Genomic DNA, 26,749 nt, shown 5'->3' with positions numbered 1-26,749 from the left:
TGCAAACTGCAACCTGAGTAAGGCTGACGCCCGCCGTGCCTTCTAAAGACCGAAACATTATTTGCACTTTAGTGAAAACACCTTATTTCAACCTATGTGTTTAGATTTCTCATACCCCCCCCCCCAACACACACACACCAAACAAAATCACCATCATAACCAAGATTGCTGAAAAAGAAACAGAAGAATGTGGATTGACAGTTTAATATATATATATATACGGGTATACATCCTTGAAAGTCTTAAAGTGCAAATTAGTCTATGGTCTTTCGAAGGCACAGGGGACGTTATCCCTAAGCCTCATAATTTCTGCTCGTTTTGATATTGACTTGGCTATCTATTGTAATCTCTGTTCGTTTTTGCTTTCGTTTATTTATTGATGGTGATTTATGGTAGTTTTACGCTTGAAAAATTATTTGACTTTATTTCTGCTCATCTTAATTTTAATCTAGGTCTTTACTTTTCTTTGAAAAACTTGTTGCGTGGAAAAAAAGGGAAGGAAGATGCAAGATGAAATGCAGACAAAAAACGAGTTTATTTTCATTTCCTTTAATAATATATCCCCTACATGGGCCAAACCTTCTGACATCGATTCATTAATTTACATGCACCTATCTTGGATACTGTTTTTGGAACCTGTAATTCGATCGGGTTTATTTACCAGAGCGTGTACAGGCTCAGGTGCTTTCTTGGTTCCCAACCTTTTTTTGCTCAGAAAATCGCTTTGTTTAAAGCTATTATATTTTAAGCAGTGTATACTTGAACAAATAGCTTTTATAAAACAATAAAAACAAAATGCAGAAACATTATTTTTTGTTTCAACTTCTTCCTTTCAATCTCCTTATTGGTACGCCATCTATGTTTTTTAATTTTTTCTTTTAGTGCAGGTATCACTCCCACTATAATTTATAACAACAGTCACACACGACTACAGTGTCACTATCACATTAATAATTTCGTTTGGACTATGCACAAAGTCCAAACGTAATTTTTTTGATTGACTAATCAGAATGAAGACGTAAGGCGGATTTTTTTTTCAAAATAGAAACGATGGAAGGTTGATACAGTAGCGTCCCTGCTTCTATCCTGAATGTGATAAGAAGCATACACTGCATCCCTAAAGCCACACGATAAGCTTTGTGTTTAATTTGAACGCCTCTTTTCTTCATATTCGCTCAGACGATTTATCCAGATCATTCCTAAAAGTGATTCAATTCAGAGTCGAGATCTTTTAAAAGCAGTTGAAATGGTATTACGTCTGACCTGCATTTATGTTCAGAAAGAAACTACTGATTCTTTGGATAATCTTTCTTTCTTTAAATTTGCCTACCAATTTTATTGTCAAATGTTTCCATGTCATTTTTTTTTCATACCTATCTTTTACAAACAAGATATAAAAATATAAATAAAACGTAGTAGATTTCGAAAAGTCAGTTTTTCATGATACTTCGAAAACAGTCAAATCCTGAGGATCCCATTAAATGAGCTTTAAAAAAAAAAAAAAAAAAAAAAAAAAATCGTTGCTTCTAGATAGGTACAGTCACCGATAATTTTCGCAGCGCCAAGCCGTCGGAGGCCAAAACAGCTACGGTCGCTTCTCCTCCATCCCAATCTATTCAAGGCCTCCCTTTTTATCCCCTCCCAGGAAGTACACATTCCCTTTAAATCTTTCTTTGTGACGTCCTCCCATCCCAGACGAGGACGACCTGCTTTCCGTGTAGCCCTAAACGGTTGGCCAGTCAGCCGGGTACCCAGAGCAATCCGTAGGCAATTTCTTAAAAAATATCTAGCAAATCTTCATCCGGTTTTCGGAGCGCCCATGCTTCAGAGTCCTATTTGACCACCGTCACAGCTTCTAATATTCTAATCTTGGTTTGCAGACTTATCTTTCTATTCTTCCAAACTTTTTTTAACTGTGAAAAAACACCTTGAGCCTTGGCTATTCTACTACTGCTCCCAATGTCTTTACTAATAATACTACCAAGGTAAATGAAGCTGCCCACCTGATTAATCTTTTCGTTACCCAACAGCACCTTTTTATCTTCGCTTATTCCTAGCCTTAGTGACTTAGTCTTCTTAACATTAATTTTCAAACCTATTCTAGCACCCCGAACTCACAAAACCTCTAAAAGTTCATTCGTTTTGCTCACACTTTCATCTAGGATGCTTAGATCATCAGCATAATCTAAGTCTAGGAGATTTTTTCCTCTCCATTTGATTCCGTGATCTCCCATTGCCTTTGCTGTACCCCTTAAGACAAAGTCCATTAAAATGATCCATATAAAGGGGGATAGAACACAATCCTGCTTAAGTCCTGATTTAATACAAAACCAGCCGCTAACCTCATTTCCTATCTTAACTGCAGCAGTGTTATTCTCGTACATAGCACTAATCACTTTCATGCATTTGTCTGGTATACCATACAAGGATAAGACCTTCGCTGAAGCTCTTCTATCAACAGGATCGAATGCTTGCTCATAATCTATAAAACTGAGGACCAAAGGTGTTTGACAACTCAGGCACTTTTACTGAGCTGAGAGACGTGATACTAATTGGTACTTGCTTATCTCACTCAGTCAGTTTATTAGTTTAGTTATTGAAAAATAATACTTCTAATGCATTGTGTTATTGAAACTAACTACACAAATAAAGCTTCAAACACAAAGAGCTAATCAAAAGAAGTATTTTTAATGAAACAAGCGTGGAGAAATTTATCTTGGGGAGGAGGCCAAATCTCATGTGGGCTATGATTCACCAAAATTCACACGATCTGTTTTTGCAAAAAACAAATGTTAAGAGATTATATTTTTCTTGTAACATCCCTTCACTTTTACTAAGACGTCAATGACAATATTGTTAGTATATATCTGCACATCTAAGTTAGGCTCATAGGCTTACAGTCAAGACCACCAAGACCAAGGCCAAGAAGAAAACGACTTTTAAGGGTCCTTCTTTTATAGCATATTTATGGCATTACACATTTTGCAGCACTAGGCACATCAAAAGAAGAGATTTTAGACTGGGCTTCTCCTCCATCCCAATCTATTCAAGGCCTCCCTTTTTATCCCCTCCCAGGAAGTACACATTCCCTTTAAATCTTTCTTTGTGACGTCCTCCCATCCCAGACGAGGACGACCTGCTTTCCGTGTAGCCCTAAACGGTTGGCCAGTCAGCCGGGTACCCAGAGCAATCCGTAGGCAATTTCTTAAAAAATATCTAGCAAATCTTCATCCGGTTTTCGGAGCGCCCATGCTTCAGAGTCCTATTTGACCACCGTCACAGATTCTAATATTCTAATCTTGGTTTGCAGACTTATCTTTCTATTCTTCCAAACTTTTTTTAACTGTGAAAAAACACCTTGAGCCTTGGCTATTCTACTACTGCTCCCAATGTCTTTACTAATAATACTACCAAGGTAAATGAAGCTGCCCACCTGATTAATCTTTTCGTTACCCAACAGCACCTTTTTATCTTCGCTTATTCCTAGCTTTAGTGACTTAGTCTTCTTAACATTAATTTTCAAACCTATTCTAGCACCCCGAACTCACAAAACCTGTAAAAGTTCATTCGTTTTGCTCACACTTTCATCTAGGATGCTTAGATCATCAGCATAATCTAAGTCTAGGAGATTTTTTCCTCTCCATTTGATTCCGTGATCTCCCATTGCCTTTGCTGTACCCCTTAAGACAAAGTCCATTAAAATGATCCATATAAAGGGGGATAGAACACAATCCTGCTTAAGTCCTGATTTAATACAAAACCAGCCGCTAACCTCATTTCCTATCTTAACTGCAGCAGTGTTATTCTCGTACATAGCACTAATCACTTTCATGCATTTGTCTGGTATACCATACAAGGATAAGACCTTCGCTGAGGCTTTTCTATCAACAGGATCGAATGCTTGCTCATAATCTATAAAACTGAGGACCAAAGGTGTTTGACAACTCAGGCACTTTTACTGAGCTGAGAGACGTGATACTAATTGGTACTTGCTTATCTCACTCAGTCAGTTTATTAGTTTAGTTATTGAAAAATAATACTTCTAATGCATTGTGTTATTGAAACTAACTACACAAATAAAGCTTCAAACACAAAGAGCTAATCAAAAGAAGTATTTTTAATGAAACAAGCGTGGAGAAATTTATCTTGGGGAGGAGGCCAAATCTCATGTGGGCTATGATTCACCAAAATTCACACGATCTGTTTTTGCAAAAAACAAATGTTAAGAGATTATATTTTTCTTGTAACATCCCTTCACTTTTACTAAGACGTCAATGACAATATTGTTAGTATATATCTGCACATCTAAGTTAGGCTCATAGGCTTACAGTCAAGACCACCAAGAACAAGGCCAAGAAGAAAACGACTTTTAAGGGTCCTTCTTTTATAGCATATTTATGGCATTACACATTTTGCAGCACTAGGCACATCAAAAGAAGAGATTTTAGACTGGGCTTACAAGAGATAAAAGTGGATGGAAGCAGGATTTTGGAGCAAAATATTTTCTTAAGCTTTCTAATTAAGTAGGATGAGACCCAATCACGATGGTTCCTAGTACACAGAGTGGATTTAGACTAAGTGGAAGAAAAGAAAATACTTTTTTTCTACTACATTATGAACCTACCTACCCAATTTTGAACCCACAAAAATTCACCATCCAATGGAGCGCATTGAAATTGATTGTTCAAATATCCTCAAATGACTTAAATTGCTAGATGTCAACAAATCAGTTGGGCCAGATAGGTTATACCCTCGTCTTCTAAAAGAAGTTGCTTAAGACATTGCCAAGCCACTCTCCCAATTATTCAAAGTCTTCCTATGTACCAAGGAAGTGCCAACAGATTGGAAAACAGTTTTTGTCACCCCTTTGTTCTAAACCGGATATAAAGGCAGTGCAGAAAACTATCATCCCATAAGTATAACTTCTGCGGTTGCTAAAATCCTGGAAAGAGTGGTAAATGACTCTGTCATGAAGCAGCTCAAACTTAATGGGATACTATCGCCAGCCAACATGGTTTTCAATCAGGAGAGTCTAAAAACAAATTTGATGGAGACTTATGATGTTATAACAGAACTGACTAATCAGGGTTTACCTGTGGATGTCTTGCTGCTTGACCTTGCAAAAGTGTTTGACAAAGTTCCACATCCACACTTGAACAAAAAAAAAAATATCTCATTTGGAATTAATGCAGACCTTGTGGGTTGAATCCCAGCTTTTCTTACAGATAGAACACTGAGGCTCTTTACTAATGAAGGAGAATCAATCCTCTCTGAGATATGTGGAGTCACCAGGTGTCCAACAGGGTAGTGTCTTTGGACCTAAACTATTCAATATCTATATAAATGATATTTTTCAATTACCTACAAATAATCTAACTCAGTCTAATCAAGTTAGACACTAATCTAACTCAAGCAGATCTTGACCATATTCAAAACTGGGCAACAACATGGCACATGAGCTTCAATAATGACAAATGTAGTGTTACTCATTTTGGCAATTCCAAAACAGGTTTCAAGTATACTATGGTCAATCCAGCTGTAAATCAAAGGCAGCGCAACAGCGCTGCCTATGATTGTAGGTCAGCGCTTTGTATAGAAGGGGTAGTTGTAGAAACTTCGAAAAGGGTTCATTCGATTGGAAATTGGAAGGGCTTGTGCCCTTTTTAATAGCTGTAAGTGATTGGAAGGCAACTAACGCCCCTTCCACACCCAAAATTTCCCAAACACATCCAATAAAAATTTTGAGATAGGTATTTTGTTCAACGTAGTTGAAAGATGTGGAAAATATGTCTTTGAGGAGGATACTCCCCCCACAACCCTCAGGGCAAGGGTTGTAGAACCCCCCACCCACAGTCCTCAGGGTGAGGGTTGTAAGCTATGCCCTGGGAGCATATAAGGTTTTTATAGAAAGCATTGTTGTAGAAACTTCAAAAAGGGCTCATTCAATTGGAAATTCAAAGGGCCAGTGCCCTTTTTAAAAGTCGAAAGGGATAGAAGGGAAAGTGACCCCCCTCTCACAACCACCATTTCCCCAAATACATCCAAACAGTATTTTGAGACAGCCATTTTGTTCAACGTAGTTGAAAGTTCTGGAAATTAGGTCATTGAGGATGATAACCCCCTCGGAGCCCTCAGGGCAAAGGTTTTAAGTTATGCCCTGGGAGCATATAAAGTTTTTATAGAAAGGGTTGTTGTAGAAACTTCAAAAAGGGCTCAACTGATTGAAAATTGAAAGGGCTAGTGCCCTTTATAATAGTCAAAAGTGATTGGAGTTCAACTAACCCCCCTCTCATGCCCACCATTTCCAAAAACACATTCAATTAAAATTTTAGATAGCCATTTTGTTAAACGTAGTTGAAAGTTCTGAAAATTGTGTCTTTGAGGATGACAAACACTCCATATCCCTCAGGGTAAGGGTTGTAAGTTATGCCCAGGAGCATATAAAGTTTTTATAGATAGCGTTGTTGTAGAAACTTCAAAAAGGGCTCATCCAATTGGAAATTGAAAGGGCTAGTGCCCTTTTTAATAGTCGAAAGTGATTGAAGAGCAAGTAACCCCCCTCTCATGCCCCCTCCCATTTCCCCAAACACATGAAATCAAAATTTTGAGAGAGTCATTTTGTTTGACATAGTTGAAAGTTCTGGAAATTAGGTTTATGAGGATGATAAGCCCCCCACACCCCTCACGGCAAGGGTTGTAAGTTATGCCCTGGGGGCATATATGGTTCTTATAGAAAGGGTTATAGTAGAAAATTCAAAAAGGGCTCATTTAATTTGAAATTGAAATAGCTAGTGCCCTTTTTAATAGTGGAAAGTGATTGGAGGGCAATACCCCCCCCCCCTCTTATGCCCATCATTTTCCCAAACACGTTCAATCAAAATTTGGAGATAACCATTTTTTTTCAATGTAGCTGAAAGTTCTGGAAATTATGTCTTTGAGGATGACAACCCCCCCCCCCACAGCCAAAGGCTGTAAGTTATGCCCTGGGGGCATATAAGGTTTTTTTTATAAAGCGTTGTTGTAGAAACTTCGAAAAGGGCTCATTCAATTGGAAATTGAAAGGACTGTTGCCCTTTTCAATAGTCAAAAGTGATTGGATGGCAACTAACCCCCCTCTAACGCCCGCCATTTCCCCCGAACACATCCAATAAAAATTTTGAGATTCAAAACCTCTATTCATTCTAAAAGCAAGAATATAATTTGTACTTCACTAAAAAAAAAAATTCAAATGAATGTGCATTGTCAGTTTAATATACATACGCTGATATTTATTCTTTAAAATCTTAATTAATTTTGATTTCTTACAGTTATAAAAATGAAAACATTTAAAAGAATTTTTTTCAGTAAAGTACAAATTATATTCTGGCTTTAGAAAGCTTAGGGGTTTAGAACCCTACTCATATTAATTAAACAAATTAATTTTGCCATAATTAATATGTCATATTAAACTTAAATTAAATTAAATTTTTATGATGAAAAAAAATTCAAATAAATTTACTGAAAGAAATTAGCATTGTCAGTTTAATATACATATGCTGATATTTATTCCTTAAAACTTAAATTAATTCTTAAAGTTATAAAATAAAAACATTTAAAAGGATTTTTTTAGTAAACTACAAATTATATTCATGCTTTTAGAAAGCATAGGAGTTTTGAACCCTACTCATATTGATTTTGTTATTAATTTTAATTTCTGTTTGTTTTGGGTTTCATTTATTTATTGTACTGATTTGTGGTAGTTGTATGCTTCGTAGATTATTTGATTCTATTTTTGTTCATTTATTTTAATCAAGTTCTTTACTTTTTTTGAAAAGCTTATTTTGTGGAAAAAGTTTTTTTAATTAATAACATTCAAGAATTGCAAAGTGTGAATGAAGAAAGGGATCTTGGAATCATCATTGAAAACCAGTGTAAATTCCATTAAAACTGCAAGAAGACTATGTTTTATGCAAACTCTGTTCTAGCCCTCTTAAAGAAAACTATATCCAGTGGGTCTATATGTTTTTTTGATGTTGTACAAGGCCCTTGTCAGACCTGTGCTTGATTTTGGAATATGCATAGCATCAATGGGATACAGGGGCGACATACAGCTTCTGGAAGGGGTGCAAAGAAGAGCTACTAAGGCAGTAACAAAGATGAGAGAAAGGCCTTATGATGAACATTTGAAGGAGCTGAAATTATCTACACTGGTCTACTGACAACAAAGAGCTGATATGCTTATGACATATAAGGTTACTTCACCCCCCCCCCCCCTTCCCCAATTCATTTGTCAATTTCCCAAAATATTGGCACTGACAGGAGGGGACATTAAAAGAAGCTCCTCAAGCCATCTGTCAAAACTCAACACCAACAACAGTTTTTTTCCATCCACATAGTAAACCACTGGAATAGTCTCTAAAATACAACAGTCTCAGCACCCATGGGCGTAGGGTGGGGGGCCGCTGCCCCCCGAGACCTTCAAATGTACATTATATATGGCTGAAAAAGCAGATGGTTTGGAAAAAGCAGTTGATAAAACTCCATCACACTATCCACTGCCCCCCCCCCTAGACAATATGCTGCCTAATGCTGCCTACGCCCATGTCAGGACCCAATGATGATGTTTTCAAGAAGTTATTAGATGTTGAATGGAATGGTATTCCCTGGAAGTACAAGTGGGATGCATTTGATGATTAATCATTCACATCATCAAGTATGAAGTAATTAACAGAACAAGATGGATCTTAATTTGCTCCAATATGCAAATTAAGGGAATTAAAGTTGACCCTCTGTTTACACATAGAAACACAGTTACAGCCCAAGAAAGATTTGTTGCATTCTTAATGCAAATTTCAATGCTCAATCATAATCTGGAACGACTCCAAGCCATTCCAGATCACGGGATCTTTGCTCTGAATCGCGAGATCGTTCAAGATCAGCTTAAAGAAACAGGAGCAGGACTCCAGAAAGACGCCGCGAAGATAGGAGTCCACGTGAGGATTGAATGGGAGTATGCCAACACTTGCCGTGATATATAGAGTTAGTTTCAGCATTTTGGTAATCTTTACCAATCACGGAATGATGATACCCATTGATGGTATCATTGTTTTTATTTACTCATATTTTGTTGGACAATTATTTATATGCATTTGAGTAAGAAAAAAAAAGTCTTATTTGAGAGTTTGTTGGGTAAACACCTTATTTTTGGATAAAACCTATTAATACAGTAAGCTTCAACTTGTGTGATTTCCCTATGGACTTTCGTTGAAATTTTATTCATAATCGGATTATCTTCATTTCATTTTCATAGCAGTGACCTATATGATATATAGGTCAAGATCAAGCAGTGAGATCATAATTAGGACCATTCGATATTTATAGGCAATTACGCAGCAACAAATGTGACAGGAGAGAAGTAAGCAGAAGAGGGGTGGGAGAGTTGTCTGCAAGAGCTGTGGTACCTGCTGGGCTTGCCCCAGTGGGTATATGGTTTGTGATTTTGGATTTGATTAAATTGGAATGAAATGGCATCTTACATTTATGCACCTGTGCTGAATTTTCTTCAGAGAATGATGAAAAATGCAGATATTCCAAAGAACATTATAGTGGATACTACTGCAAAATTTTTCCGTAAAGACAATATTCGAATTGCAGCTTTGTTTTTGACTGATAAAGTTAGCCCGGATATACTAAAGGAGCGCAGAACAACTGTGCCGATTTCGCTTGTTGTTCAAGACATTCTAGAGGCTTTGAAAGTAAGTGATGCTTCAGATAAACTTAAATCCGTTTCACAATATGGGACCCTACTGAAGTCCCTAGTGTCCCCTATGATGTAGCAACCAAACAGGCTTACATGGTGGGAGAATGTGGGGAAAAGTTAAACTCCATGATTGAGCATTTTTCATGCTCCATTGAAAAAGCTTCTTGGGCAACTCCTTCTGAGTCCGTGTCCAATGCAGTCCCCGTCACTCTGAAAAATATCCCCCCCCCCGCGATGCTGAAATCATGCTTAATTCAGAAGAAGGTGCTTGATACTAACAGAGCAGCTAGAAGAATTCACAAGTCCATTACCTCTAAGGATGCTCTTACCATTTACGCAAAATCTGCCAAGGATGCAAAGACCCTGGCCACCAGCTTACAGTCCGCACTACAGGATGCCTCAATAATCGTTTGTAAGCCTTAGTTTCATGCTATTGCCAAAAATTTCCCAATAGAAACTACTAAAGAGGAGTTGCTTGAAGCTATCCTGAACCTGAGTGATGCATACAGATTTGGTGATAGCCTTTCTGTCAAACTGGCTTTCAAAGAAAAACAGTATGTTGAGCAGGTTATCAAGTGGGGTGTTATCATTGGATATACCCATTTGAAAGTTGTTCCATTTATTGTACCACCAAGACAATGCTACAAGTGTCAGGAGCTTAGTCACCTGGCTAAAAATTGTTCATCATCTGAGAATGCTCTAAATGCACTGGAAATCACCCCAATACCAAGGAATCCCCCTGCTCCTCCAAACACATATTCTGTGCGCATTGCAAGGGTGACCACCCTGCCTATGCTGTATTCAAGCGTCCTATGTTTAAACCTGCGTACAATAAAAATGCCCCTAGCACCCATCCATGACTTTAAATTCAAGGATATTATCTGTGTATTCTCATAACAAATTCAGCCACTCAAGCTACAAACTGGATTTTGTGTCTGAAAAATCGGATCATTTTTCTGTAGTATGCTTGCAAGAATACTTGTTAACTGAGGAGAATGCTAACCTACTCCCTACAATAAAAAGTAAGTGTACTTTCTTTCAGCCAGCTAAAAAGAATTTTTTTGGTGGTTGCCCTAGTGACAGTCTAGCTGTGTTTGCAGAATCCCTCTTATCGCCTTCCCTAGTTGAAAGCTGTGACTTTTTTATTGCAGTTAAGCTGACAGCGCTGTTAAGCCTTATCCTGGTATGTTTTTATATGCTGACAGACTACTGTACAACTGTCTCAGATTGTAAATTTAGCCAGGCTTGCTGTCAGCTCAGGCGCCTTGTACAGAGGCATAGAAATGAATGCTTTCTTTCCATAGTGATTTTAACTGTCAGGCTTCAAATCACGATTCACGGTACCAATTATTATTGTCCTCAATATCCAATTCCTGTTTCAGAGTAAACCCCAAAAACAATGATTTTATGTTCATCCATTCAGCCTCAGGCTCTATGCCAAACATTGATCATTTTGTTTCAAACATCCCTTTGCCAGATTTTAATGCTCTCAAAGCCCACATGCACAACAAATTCACAATCAGTGATCACCTTGGAATTAGCCTGAGTTTCTTGTTCCAGTTTGTGTCTCCTAAATCCTGTCAAGATTGGCATGAAACTAGTGAATGGAAGAAAATAAATAAATAACGTTACCACGCTGTTCTCGATGAGCTACTGGCCAAAACTAGAGTTCCCTTCCATCTCCTAGCAGAGAATGCAAGAAAAGATAGGATTGGGCTAGAAATCTACACATGTGAACTTATTCATGCTTTGAAATTTGCCCAGAAAAGTGCTGTCCCTATAATCTGTGTTAAGGTGGGAACTAGAAAACCTGCCTGGAATGACCCTAATATTAAAAGTGCATAACAACATAGTAAATTTGGTATCAAGTTTGGAAAGACTGTAACAAACCGTGTTCTGGGCATGTCTTCCATTGCTATCAATTAGCAAAAAAGCAATTCTTGCTCCACGTTGAAAAGACTGCAGCTGAGACTTTAGAAAATCAGTCAAATGAGTTCCAGCATAACCCAAGAAAGCTATGGAAAGTGCATAAAAATAAATTTCGTGATTCTAATCGTAATTCATGTATTAGTGAAAACAAATGGGTTACTCACTACAAAGATGTCTTTTCTGTCCCCAATGCTTCTGTGAACCAGGAATTCACGCAGCAACTAAATTCACGCCTTATAAGTACCAAACACGTTTGTAGTAAAATTAGTATTTTTAAGAGCCTAGTCAATAATATAATATCCAAAGCTAAAGAGAAGGTACAAGGACGTCCCAACGCAGGCTAATCATGACAAATTTAAACAAATACAAAACAAAGTCCACTACATTACAAGAGAAGTTACTAGCAAGTATGAGGAGTCTTTAGCTTCAGCATCAAAAACAAATCCGAAGAAATTTTGGAAGTATGCCTCCACTCAAAAACCTGGAAGACATTCAGTAACCGAACTCTCAGTTAATGGGAATACCGTAAGCAACCCTGGAGATATAGCTGAAGCTATGAACCAGCAGTTCAAGTCAGTTTTTACACCCCCAGATAATGACACCTTGCCACAAATGCCGGAATATGATATTCAGAAACCGATGCAAATTATTACTGTCGGCACTTGGATGTCGGCACACTGGATGTTGAATCACGGCTCAAAAGATTGAACCCAAATAAGTCAGTTGGCCCTGATGGGGTACACCCTCGAACTTTGAAAGAGGCTCATGCGGAGCTTGCCCTCCCCCTAGCAAAACTGTTCCAGAAGTCTCGTGACACGAAACAAGTCTCTCAAGATTGGAGAAATGCGAATATTACACCTGTTCACAAGGGTGGAAGCAGGAACTGTGCTGCCAATTACCGACCTATTAGCATCACCTCGACAATCTGTAAAATCCTCAAAGGAATTGCGAATACTGCTGTTATGGAACACCTGATTGACAACAAACTACTTACCAATAGCCAACATGGATTCAGATCTGGAAGCTCAGTTGAGACAAATCTTACTGATGCATATGAATATGTCACTGAACTAGACCTGGGTATTCCAGCAGATATGATTTTATTAGACTTTACAAAGGCTTTTGACAAAGTTTGCCATTGTCATTTGAAGGCTACTTTTAGCTACCGGGATACATTGGAGGTTGTTGAATGGGTGATGCAGGTCCTCTCAGGAAGAAAGCAGAGAGTTAGTGTTTGGGGATAACGGGCAAGAGTTTTTCTCAGAAGTTGCTGGAGTTGATAGTGGCATGCCCCAGGGAACAATCTTGGGCCCAACACTTTTCAATATTTACGTTAATGATGCTCCACGGGCTGTAAGAAATAAGATGAGCCTCTATGCCGATGATTCAAAGCTAATTGGGCCCGCGGAGTCGTCAGCGACTAGAGCCACCATACAGGAAGACCTGGATGCATTTTCCCTTTGGGCCCGCCAATGGAAGCTTGAGTTTAACATCCAGAAGTGCAAGGCGGTATATTACGGGAAAAAGAATGAGAAGTGGCAGTACCATATGAGTGGGGGGGATGGCTCTAAACAATCGATTGGTTCCTCGGTAGCTGAAAGAGATTTGGGAATAGTCATCAATGAAGAATTAAAATTCAACAAACACACACAAACAGCGGTTGCCAAAGCATCTCAGACCCTCAGAATAATTAAGCGTACAGTACGTAGCAGATCATCTAAAGTCATGACGAAGCTGTACAAGGGTCTCGTGCAACCATTGCTGGAGTTTGGGATGTGTGTTGCCACGCCTCTGAATAAGAGTGGTGAACAGAAAATAGAGTCTGTTCAAAGGCGCGCAACCAAAGCTGTTGATGGATGCAAGAACCTCGACTATCCATCCCGCCTGAACAAACTACAGCTCCCAACACTCGTCTACAGACGGCAGAGGGGCGATGTCATTATGGCTTACAAGCTACTGCATGCTGATTCCTCTTCTCAGAGTCCTTTACAACTTGACGAATCATCCAGGACAAGAGGGCATAGTAAGAAGCTGCTCAGGAAGAGAGCTCATAGCAGACTCTACAACCACTACTTCTCCAATAGAGTGGTGGGCCCCTGGAACAGTCTTCCCAATACAGCTGTCACCGCTCCCTCTGTCAATGCATTCAAGATCGCCATTGATAAGAATTGGTCCACCAAACCATGGAAAACAGAGTCAATCAACTGTAGTGAATCGAGGTGTGCGTCCTGAACATCAGATTATTAGCCCCTCTTCTTTCAGGATTGGGTTGACAATGTATAGAGTGGGACGCCGCCGAACCAGTGACTTCTTCTTCTTCTATTTAACAGCAGGCGGGCTTTTCAGTAAAACTATTTAGCCCTTTTCGTTTTGCTTCACTCTGTGGGCTACAGAGCTACTGGCTTGATTGCCTCATATTTATTAGATATATTCAGATATCTTTCAGCTGATCTTTCGACTCTAGGAGTTCAAATATAAGATGATAGATGTCGATTTCTATGCTCTGTGTGCAGGTATAGTTGGCTAGGCTCTTGGCTGATAGTGGGATTTTGTGGTGTTTGAAGTATTTTAACAGTTTACAAAGCAAGGTATGTTGTGCAGACGTCAGCATATTACATTCAAATAGGCAATGGTCAATTGTTTCATTATTCATATTACAATGCCTGCAAAGAGGGGACAGGGGAATTGAACCACTTGAATTAGAAAGCTTATATGAGAATGCAAGGAAATTTAGTCCATTTGTTCCAGAACGAATTCTATGATAAATTTTAGAAAGATACTTATTAGGAAAGGGGGAAAGGATAGGATTAATCTTATTAAAATTAATATCTGATAGCCTCCATCGGTAAATATCTCTAATTGGGATTGGTCTCCCACTTGGCTGGTCAATATTTATAGCATTTTTTGTCTATTTCATCAACCCGATGACTACCACTTATGCCAGAGTGGCTAGGAATGTACTGAAAGTAAGTTTTTATGCCACTTGAAGCAAGATTATCAATAATACTGAGACAATGATAAGTTTCAATGTCCAACTTATATTGAGGAGCTGAGGCCAGCAACTCAAGGCTTGATAAAGAGTCGTAATAGATGATAATATTATTCGAATTTTCAATCAAAGGTTGGTTTTGCTTAAGGTGTTCTAATGCCATGATTATGGCATTTAACTCGGCAGACATTATAGATAAATTATTATATAATCTCTCGCCCATTGCAATTTTCAGGTGGGGAAGGAAAACACCACTTGGAACCTTCTCAGTCATTTTTGACCCATCAACAAATATCTGGAAGTGATTTTTATAGGTAATTGTATTAAGTTCTGCAAATTTTTTCTCGATAAAAGCAATGGGGGTTAAATCTTAATTCCATTTTGAAAATTCAGTATTTATTATGGGAAATGACCAATTCCATGGAGGGGATTGGGGGAAAGTAGGTGCAATAGACTTTGCTCGTACAGGGAACTTCTTTTGAATATTGGCATACTCATCTGCAATACCTCTATACATGCCTGGATTTCTTAACCAATTATGTAATGTGTGTGAGCTATTTGATTCAATTTTTGTAAGATGTTTTGTCAAGAGAAAGCTACGGCTCTCCCTTATTGTTGTTAATCCACTCTCCATAAGCAGAAACTTGGTGTTTGTGCGTTTCCTAAGACCAAATATGAGACGTATTATATCATTTTGTGTTGTGTGAATGTTTTGCATCTGGGTCTTTGCACATACACAATAGACAATGAGCCCATAGTCAATATGGGGTCTTATATGTGATTTATAAAACTGGAGTAAGGTTTTCTCCTTACAACCCCAGGGTGTGGAAAGAAGTCTTTTTAGTATATTTGCTTTTCTATAGCATTTTTTTATTGTGTTTGAAATGTGGAGGTGGAAATTAAGTTTTTGGTCAAGCATGAGACCTAGGTAATTAATATTATTATCCTCTGGAATAGTTGTCTTATTTAGAGTTAGTTTTGCATTAACATGGTTTTGCTTCCGGTGAAATTGGATTATTTTTGACTTGGTGGGCGCAATGGGTAAATCTGAATGTTGAGAGAATTTTTCAAACTGGAAAAGTGACTTTTGCAGATTTGACTGTGCTATCTGAAAGGTGTTGGCAGATGACCATAGCACCAGATCATCAGCATATTGTAGATTCGTGTGGGGTAGGTTCATGTCCCAGAGATATAGAGCAAATAGGAGGCAACTGAGGACTGCTCCCTGAGGTAGGCCTTTGGATATTGTCTTTTGGGGTGAAGAGGCTGAACCAACACAAACAATGAAACTTCGCACTTCTATGAAGGATTTAATAAAGGATACTAGCTTAGGAGGTACTCCAAGGTTTGCAAGTTTATTTAAAAGGATTTGGTGGTTCACATTGTTATAAGCTCCTTCAAAATCTAGGAAAGCTGCCACTAGGATATTATTTTTTGAGAAAGATTCATTTATTGCATTTGTTAGCAAAATGAAAGCATCTGTTGAGGAGTGGTATTTCCTGAATCCAGTTTGAGTGTGTGGGATCATGTTATTTTTCTCAACAAACCAGAGGAGTCTGTTATAAATCATTTTCTCCATTATTGTCCCCATCACAGGTGTAATCATTATGGGCCTATAAGACTCAGGGTTATCTTTTGGTTTATTTTTCTTTAGGATTGGCAGGAGGGACGAACATTTCCAAATATTGGGGAACCTAGAAGATGCCCAAGCGTGATTATAACAATTTAGCAGTTCTTGTTTGTATGAAGGTGTGAGATTCTTTATCCATGTAGGGTGTATATTGTCATAGCTGCTGCTAGTTTTGAACCTAATATGATGTATTGCATTATTCAATTCCTGGATTGAAAATGGATTAGTTATGTACTCGGATCCTGGGCGCGGTTAGTAACTAGGGTTCATAGGAATTGTGGACAGTTTGCTTTGATTATTTGATGTTAGTTTATTAACAAAAAGAGTAGCAAATAGGTTAGCCTTTTCAATATCATTGTCATAATGGGTATTATTATGTACAAGTTCATACAGGAGGGGGTTGGGAGAAGTATTTTTCCCACATATGTGGCTTATGATTATATGTATAATTGGCTCCTTCGTTTCTCTGGAGAGATTATTTGCAAAATTATTCCAGTATTTATATTTAGCATCTATTATAGTCCTTTTTAGATTAGATTCTGCTTGTAATTTTTTTAAATATGTAGTAGGTGTTGTTTTTTTTATGAATTCTGTCCTAGCTGCCTTTTTTATCCTCCATTTATTTAGGCCCTCATTTGTCCACCATGCTTTAGGAATTTGTTTAGGGAATGTTTTCTTAGGTGTTGTCCTGGGGATAGCATGATTAGCTGTATTTATTAGTAAAGATGTCAACGCTTCAGCATGTGTGTCAACTGTTGTGTTAGAAATGCATGAACATTGGGTGAAACTTGTAATTTCATCATTTAGCTTATTTTGGAAAATAGACCAATTTGCTTTAGTGTTGATATATTTGGATGTATGAGATAAAGTTTCAGCAGGTTCATTTAGGGAGCAAACTATAGCAAAGTGGTCTGTACATAGACTATCAATTTTATTTATGTAAATTTTGTTCAAAAAATTTAAAGACACAATTTGTAGGTCAATTGTGGAGAAATTGCCCCTTTTGGGGTTGAAATAAGTATTCAGGTTTGGAGGGGTAGCAACAGCTAATTCATTATTATTTGAAGTCATATGCTCAATAAATTTACCAGCTTTATTTGCTGGTTTATTCCCCCACAAAAGGCTGTGGGCATTGAAATCACCACAAATAATGATATTTTTTAACATATTAGATTTATTTATATAATTAAAGAAATCCTTGGCATCTGTAGTTTGGCCATTAGGGTTATAAAAGCTTAATATATAGGTTTTTAAATTATTCAGCCAATCACTGATACCACTTTCAACATCATTTGCAGAATCTGTGAAATTGATGACAAAAAATTTTATATTATTATTAACTAATAAAGCTGCACCACCTCCTTTTCTCTCTGAAGATCTATCCTTTCTCAGGATAGTATATCCCAGAGACTTAATTTGTTGATTTTGGGTTAAACGAGTTTCCTGGAGGCAAGCAATATTAATGGAATTATTATTCATACATGATATTATTTCATTTAGCTTATTATCTGTGAGTGATCTTACATTCCATTGGAGTATTGATAAATGTTGTGTTGTTGATTTATTCTTCATATGACTGTGTATCAATGTTCAGCTTTGTTAAAAGTAAAGCAAGATCTTTTTTTGTTTGAATGAGCATATCATCTGGGATGTAGATTTTTGCCAATTCTGCAATAATTTTTGTTTTCTGTAGTTGATGTATGTTCATGGCCTGAAATGCATTACAGTTTAGAATGAATAAGCATATATTTGGGGATTGCATTTTTGGTAGTGCATCCTGTTTGTTGGTTAAGGGATTGATTCCTGGTAGTGTTTCTGGTTTGTTTCTTCTTGGGAGGGAGGGCCAGGCTGGCCTCATCTCACCGGACAAGGAAGCTTGTTGGCTTGGTGATTCCTTCTGATAGGGATTTGAGCTAGGGGGCTTAGAAGATTGTGTTTTATCTGGGGTGCTTGATGCATTGGGGGCAATTTACTTGGTGTCTTTGGTTGGTTTCATTACAGGCTTTATTTTGTATTGTTGGGCAGCATTTGCTTCCATTGCTGCAAAGGGGTATGGGATGGCCTTCTCTGTTGATATTTGGAGTGTTAGAGCTCTTTTCTTGTATGCAGGGCATAATGATTTATTTGTAGATTCATGTGGGCCTTTGCAACTGATGCATGTAGGCTGGGTGTTCTTGCAAGTTGTCAGCTCTTTAGGATGGAAAGATTTACAAGTACTACACTCTTGGAGAATTTCATTGCATTTGTTTGTCGTGTTTCCCAGTTTGAAACACTTCTGACACTGAATAGGCTTAGGTTTGAATTCCTTGTGTGGTTTGATTTGCCCAAATAGGAATACTTTTTCTGGGATATCAATTTTATCCTTCAGTGTGAATAAGAAGGATCTACTAGTTTTTAGGCCATTAGAGTTAGGTTTTCCAAGTTGGGTAACATCCTCAACTGGGATTGTGTTTCCAGCCCTATCTGAAAGGCCTTCTTTTAACTCCTGAGTAGATATCTCTGGGGGAACATTATAGACTACTATTTTTGTTGGTGATTGTTTTGGGTTCCAATTAGATGCAATAATTGGGGTATTCAGAAGGGATTTAAGTTTAATTATTGTATCTGCTGATTTATGATATTATACAGATATTATCAGAGATCCATCACGGTTAATGTTAAGAGAGAACATTGATTTTAGCAATTTAAAAATTGCAACTCTAATTGCAGTGATCATTTTTATTTCAAAGGGGGTAGTGGGATTAATTTTAAGGTAAATTCCTAAGTTTTTGGAGGGAGGATCTTGGGCAGGGAGAGGGGAAATGCTTTTAATTGGGGAGATTTTTTTCCTTTTTTTAGAACTTCTAGAGAGGACCTCTTGAAACCCATTATCATCATTTATGGTTACATTAGCCCCTACACTTATCCTTGTCCTATTCTCCGAATTGGAGCTATCATTAGAACTTTGAGATAGGGTGCTTGACCAGCCAGGATGGGTATCTTTCACTATGGCACTTTCACTGGAATTTGATTTGGGATCTGGGGGGACTTTTTTTTTGGAGGACTTCTATTCATTGCCTATTCTAAAAAGCTTTAAACACAAAAATAAAAATAAAACAAGAAGGGAAAAATAGATGATATCAAACCGTCTGCACTATACTATGGGGAGTATAAACACCACAGTATAGCCCTGAGGATGACTTGAGCAGAATTGGTTTAGTACAACTGCAGATTAGAAGAGATAATAATCACAAGAAAATATATTTCGATTTTCTTATAAGGTTGCTGTTGTGTTGATTACCTTGGACTCCCCATCATCACTGACCAGCAACTCTACAGGATCTTTCCTTATTTTGCTGGACAATGCGATTTAAGGTAATTTAAGGTAAGAGTTGGAAAGCTGCTGGAGTTGATGGAATTTGTAGTGATCACCTGAAGAATGCATCTGATCTATTGATGGATCACCTCACTTTGCTTTTTAAAATCTGCATCTTGCAAAGCATTGTTCCAAGTAATTTCTGTGTCAGAATTACAACTACTATATTGAAGAAAAATAAGGATGCAACCCTGTGCAATTTGTATAGACCAATTACAGTGTCAAGCTTATTTAGTAAAATTTTCAAAAAACTCTTATTGCCTTCAATTGCCTCAAAATGTCTAGTGATAAGCAAGCAGCATGGTCTTTGAGCTCATGTTGGCTGTGCCACAGCTCACTGTGTTTTACAAAATTTTGTGCCCAGTACTTCTGCAAAAGGCTTTCTGTTTTTATCTGCAGTATTGGCAACGTTGCCGCTTGTGATAGTATTTTGCATTCTCAAGCGTTGTTATCACTTCTGGACTGTGGCGTTGATCCTTACATAGCGTCTATTCTACAGTTTTGGTACAGTACCTCTCATCTGCTTGATCCTTATGTAGTGTCTATTCTACAGTTTTGGTACAGTACCTCTCATCTGCTTAAAGGTTTAAGACAGTTGTTTAAGACCAACTGTATTCAATTGCACCACATATACTGCCACTAGAGAGTTAAAGGGAATCTTCAACCTTGATGGGCTAGATATAAGTTATTTGTCATATGCTGATGACTTACTGCTACTTAGCTCTTCTATTTCTGGGCTACAGGATAACCTTGCTAAGATTGTTGAACTTCATAAGTTTATTGGCCTTGCTGTAAATGTATCTAAATCAGTTTTGCTTATTTAACATGCCTGCAAAGTATAGATTTTCTACTTTGCTAGATATCAAAGGTATTGTTATTTATGAATCGGATAGTTTGCGGTATCTAGGTATTGATTATGGTCCTACAACTAGATCCACTATCGGGCTTATTAAAGATAATGTGTCTCGGTGTCTTACAAAATGTCATGGAAAAGCAGAAAGCTTGAGAAATAGTGTTAATAAATTGATTTTTGCTAAAAATATTCAATGCTGTAGTTACACCTTCTATTCTATTTATCCCCACTTTGGGAGTTACTAAAAGTTGCACAGAAACAACAGCTGTGTACCCATTATTATAAGTTGGCAAAATTTTTGTTATTTATTTATTTATTAATACCAAGATATGGTAAGCTTTAACAAGCTTGTCACACAAAACAATTATAAAAAAGTCTATAACAATGTTAATGACATAACAAAAACATACAGTAACTGAAAACATTGGAAACAATATTACTGAAACATACAACAGCATACCAACTTAACTGAAACATATCTGTTAATAATTGAAACCTACCAAAAAGTAAGCCTACAAAATAACTGTCACACTGTCACAAATCAGCTAATACAAAAATAAAATATTCTCAAAATGGATTGTGATAGGACCCAGTATAGAGATCTGTAGAGGCTAAACTACTTTTGAAAAACTGGACCGAGGTACTTGCAAGTATTTCTGATGGAAGAGAATTCGAAGTCTTCCACACTCGGCTAGACAAAGAGTTCTGGCCTAATCTTTTCTGTGAACATGGTGGGTAAATTTTGTGTTGGTGTTGATGGGTACTACTGTATTCTGTAAAAGTTAAAAAGTGAGTTGGGGTGATACTATCAATATTCCTAACAATGCAAAATGTATTTATTATGTTGGCTCTATCACATCCGAACTGGAGAGAAGGCAACTGTTATGTTTGCCCTTGTGGTTTTCAAATAATTATATTAGCAGCTGTTATGGAATAATTGACCCAGTGACTAAAATTGGGGAGATAGATGCAAGAGCTTGCCGCCAAAGCATGCAGTTTCTTGCTGACTCACCTCTAACTCATCTTGTACTGCAATTGTAAGTTAGCAAAAATATTGGGTGCTTGCTGATGAGTGTATTTTTTTTCTTATCTTTTTTACTCTGCTTATTTGTCTCCATTTGTAAAGGAGGCAGAAAGTAAATTATTATTATTATTAATATGGAATAACAATTCTTCAATTGCCCACAGTTTTGTGCACTAAATTTAAAAGTTTATTTTCACTGAAAGCTGCATCTTTTTTTAAATAATTTATTTAATTGTCCATTCAGTTTTTTGTTTGAAATGATGTTGTTATTTTAACCTTTACACTACTTCATTTTAACACCTGGAGATTTAATTTTATATGTTAGTTAGGATGTTTTAGTTTTATATATATTTTTATTTATATTATTTTAGTTTTAGATTCTAATTTTGTTGTTGTTTTTTTCTATGCTGGAGGCCCCTTGTTATATAGAGGCAAAATATTCATTTGATTCTTGTTCCTTTTGTTTCCTTCTATTGGCCATAGACCCATTTTTTGTTTCCAGATGCATTTATTTGTTTAATCAACTTAAAGGAGCTCAAGGGCTTTTGTACTTGAATTGCATTTTGTTTTTGCCACATTAAAGGAGCTTGAACTTTGAAAAAAAAATCATACCTAACAAATGAGGGACATGCCCCCTAGAAAACTAAAGAAATGGACTTAATGTGGCAGTTTTCAGAATTGTATGCTCTTATTGGAAACATTATTTGATACCTCCCCCTAAAGGAAAAGACAGTATGCAATAATTGCCAAACATAAAACCATGAATTGATATATTTGGTCTGTAAAATTTGGGCAGTTCAAAAGCCACACAGATAGAGTTTATTTTGAAGATTTTCAAGCACAAAACAAATACAAAAAAAATTATTTTCATTGTACTGACTGGTTTTTAAATATGAAACATATCAATGAGTCTCCTTTGCAATTTCTTGTTTGCTTTATGGGCTTATTTGGTTGAGCCATGGCTGTCACTGAGAATTTAACAGTGTCACAAGATTCACTTACAAAAATCCCAAGTTTTGATGAAGAAAAGATCCTATGATATTAAATAATAATAATAATTACACTTTTTGTGGGTAAAGCTTATTACATATTATTTTATCTAAGATCCCAAGCTCAGGATTGAATTTTTGAGATTTCTCAGAAAATATCAAGGTGTGGCAGCCCTGAGTTGGATCTTTTGAGAGTCCAGCAGCATTACTTATGAAAGAAATTTGACTACTGTACTGGGCTTTTAACTTGTCATCACAGACATAAATATGCATGGGTATGGTGCCAATAATCTATCATGTGTGTAACTAGATTTTTATCTCTGTTTAGGTTTAAGATTTAGGATGGGTCTAAGTAAAGAACTATCTGCCTTTCATATGTTATTTTTTCTTTTCCTTGCCACTTCATATTAAAAGACTGTTCACAAAAAAAATCAGAAAGAGGAAAGTGTGGTCCTTCTGCATTTGGTCTCTCCTCGGAGGCTCACAAACATAAGAAGGCTCATCTGATTAAAAGGCAACCAGCCCTATTTCTGAATCCTCTATTGCTACCTAAGCCACTGCAGGCCCAGGAAACCTGGTCAAATGTTGATACCTTTTTAAATAGCAATCAAAGCTTTTAAAAAGCTTTATGATGCATTTTTTTCTACCAAAGCTTGAGTTTGGTATGTGCATTGCTAACCTAATTAATAAATCAGAACAAGAAACTCTAAAATCAGCCAAGAAGCATACAAGTAAATGCATCAGAGGTTTTTTGATAAAATTCTTAACCCCTCTTGGCTTGAAAAATTGAATTTACAACATCTATTTATTGCTGAAAGAGAGGGGATACAATTATGACATTCAAGCTGCTCACCCATAAAAAAAAATTACCCTAAATATCTTTCAACCGGATATCTCTTCAAGAACAAGATGACATGATCAAAAGACTTTGCAGGAAGCATGCCAACTCAAGGTTGCATAGCAAATTCTTTTCTAATCAGTGGTGAGTCTATACAATTAGTTAGACCAGAATAATCTCTTCTGCCAGTATCTGAGTCATTCAAATCATCAGCTGACAAGGTATGGTGCAACAAGCCCTGGCGACTAGTTTGAAACTCACTGATCAGTCAGCGCACTATCTTTACTGGCCAGCAGCTACAGGATCATCCTATAGCTCACCAGTGTGATTTAAGCAGGTAATGTCCTGTTAATGTACAAATGTAGCAACATTACTTCTTTAAGTAGCCTAGTTGAAAGAGTGACTATACCTACAACTTTGACACTATACACAACTTCAAATATCTAGTAGGCCCTAGTGCTAATTTTATTACAAGAGTGTCTGGCTAGGAGGCTGATATTGCTTGTTATAGGCTAACCAAAGATCTTGTATAGGGCCTATTCTACCTGAAGCTAGCCTACTGTTTTATAGTTAAGTCAACATTTAACAACCAGAAAATGGCCTCCATGGCCTGGCCAATGCCTACCTATTGGTTCACACCTGATTAATTCCTACATTTCTGTGAATTGAGCAGACAATTTTTGCTTTTAAAAGTTAATAGAAAAATAGGTAAATATGCAGTTTTCAATATAGTTTAGTTAGGATGAAAATCTATAAATCACTTGATGCTTTTCTTTATGTTATTTTATAATTCAATAGGCCTAAATCCTTCTAGGTGAAATTACATTTTGAGCTTTGAAAAGGGCTCAAAACAAAGTTTTATTTTTCTAGCCTAAGCACTTTCCAAAATAGCAAAAAGTAGCTTGTCTAAAATTTTAGCTAAACTTTTGTTTATTATGGACTGTTTTACCAGTAAATATTTACCAAATCATATTATTGAGTTACAACTAAAGTGAATATACCACTTGATGCCTTTTTTTATACTCTTTACAAATATAATAATCATTTTTGTCGGAAATGAATTTTAGCCCCCACCCCTATATATACCAATTCAGGGTATATATTTGCACATTAGAGGGATGGGGGGAAAGTTTAAACTTACCTCTCATTTTCATAAAAAACAAAATTACTCCCACTCCCATAATGTGCAAATATATACCCTGAACTGATATATATAGGGGTGGGGGCTGAAATTCATTTCCAACAAAAATGATTAATAGGCCTATATTTGTAAATAACAAAAAAAAAGGCATCAAGTGGTAAGCTATATTCACCTAACTCAATAAGGTAAATTTCTACCCAATCACATTATTTAGTTAGGAATAAAGTGAATACACCATTTGATGCCTTTTTTTATGCTGATTATGAATATAATAATCATTTCTATCAGAAATGAATTTTAGCCCCCCCCCCGTATATATTCCAAATCAGGGTTAGGTTAGGTTGTAGAAATATATACCCTGAATTGGCATATAGAGGGGGGGGGGGCTGAAATTCATTTCGGTAAAATTCTACTTTAGCTACTTTTGACTATCTTGGGAAGGGGTTGGGTTAGGAAAATGAAACTTTCAGGGATGGGTCTACAGGCTCAAGTATGTCTTGACAGATATTTTGAAGTACCTACCTCCACTATTTTTCCCTCTAGGGGTTCCTGACCTTTGATGACCTTTAAAAATATATGAGTTATAGAAGTGAAACCTTGCAAAATAGATCTTCTGCTTAAAAGAAGCATAACAAAATTGTTTTCAGCTTCACAACTTTACTCAATCACAATTTATAAGGTTTTAAAGATGTGCAAATACATTTCCTAAACTTTGGAAATAAAACATTGATATGGCTGAAAATTCTGCTCAAATAACTGAAATTGCATTTTCAGAGCTAAAGCCAGAGAAAAAGAAACTGATAACTGAAAATTAAGGTAAAATGTTGTTTTGTCAAAATTTCAATGGGTAGACCTGTTATGTAGGTAAATTTCAGGACCCTCTAGAAGAAGAAGGAGTGGAAGTAGGTACTTCAAAATACCATCCCGGGACATACTTTGGCCTGTAGACCCATCCCTGAAACTTTCATTTTCCTAGTCTAACCCCATTCCAAGATAGTCAAAAGTAGCTAAAGTAGAATTTTACCTTCATTTCCAATAGAAATGATTAGCTAGGCTACTATATTTGTAGCCTAATCAGCATAAAAAAAAGGCATCAAGTGGTAGGATTCACTTTATGTGTAAGTCAATAATATGATTTGGTAGAAATTTACCCTCAAAAATACGATTTGGTAAATATTTACTGTTTTACCTTTTGGGACTCAATTAAGGGTTCAAAATGTAATTTTCCTGGAAGTAATTAGTTTATTGAATAGTGAAAGAGCTCACAAAAAGGCATCAAGTGATGTGTTCACTTTTATCGTAGCTAAATTAAGTTAAAAACAGCAAATTTACCGAAAATTATTAGCCTAGTGGGCAACTGGATGGTGGAAAAAGTCATAGCCTATGCCTAGCCTATTCAAATTAGCCTGGGCCAAGAGCATTAGTCAGAAGTAGTCTTGTTTGATAGGAGTTCAAATAAAAGTTAAATGTAGACAACTTACCAAATAAATGTACTATTAGAGCATAAATTTGTATCCTTATAAGACAATTATGAAAACCTGTTGAAAATTGACACCTACTTTCAGATTTCAAAACTTTTACCGGCACTGCAGCGTTGACTCTTCGAATTATGTAATGAGGTATTTCACATATCAAAGCCGTTTTTGAAAAAAAAAAAAATCCTATGATAGTTTAAAGTTTTGTTTGGGCATCATTTTATACACATTTGTATCAAAAAGAGTAAATCCAAAAAATATTGAGAAGTGTTCTTTGAAGCAGTGAAATCAAATTGAAAGTCACGAAAGCAATTATTCTGAGACCTGTTAACCATAAGTTTTACTAAACTATTTTCCTGATACTTTCTGGGCTTTCGTCAACTAGTGAAAATGAGTAAATCACAGTTTAAAAAAATTAATTAAAGAGTAGTAACAATGAAATACCTAGGGTTTCTTATTCATGAAAACGTGCAAGTATAACAGCTGAAAAATTTAAGGCTTTTGGGTAATGCAAAAGATAAGAAACATAGTCAATAAAAAGTCGACAAATAATTAAATTTTGCATAATTTTATCCATTATTAACTATGGATGATCAATTTGAGGACGTCATTTTGTAATATTTTTTAATGAAGTACAAAACCTTAAGGCTATAAATTGTGATCTGGGACTAATTATTCTGGTAAGGTCCCTACGGGTGATTAAATAAAAAAGAATATTTTTTTTCAACTGACAGTAAGGAGCATCATTAAAACTAAAAACGAACAGAGATTATTCAGTATATGAAGG

General features: G+C 36.6%; 1 protein-coding gene across 1 annotated transcript in view; it reads right to left on the bottom strand.

Moving 5' to 3' along the window:
• Positions 1-26,058, bottom strand: part of Ipk1 (Inositol phosphate kinase 1) — a 334,853-nt gene extending 308,795 nt beyond the window's left edge. Inside the window, exon 1 of the mRNA XM_089090527.1 lies at positions 25,969-26,058. The gene's annotated coding sequence lies outside the window, so the exon portion shown is untranslated. The remainder of the gene's footprint in view (positions 1-25,968) is intronic.
• Positions 26,059-26,749: the final 691 nt, after the last annotated feature.

The sequence above is a fragment of the Artemia sp. Qi Xiang Cuo genome, chromosome 6, assembly GCF_049724085.1.
Source record: "Artemia sp. Qi Xiang Cuo chromosome 6, ASM4972408v1, whole genome shotgun sequence".
Lineage (NCBI taxonomy): Eukaryota > Metazoa > Arthropoda > Branchiopoda > Anostraca > Artemiidae > Artemia > Artemia sp. Qi Xiang Cuo.
Note: the sequence above shows the minus strand (reverse complement) of the source record. Positions and strands in the feature narration are given on the sequence as shown.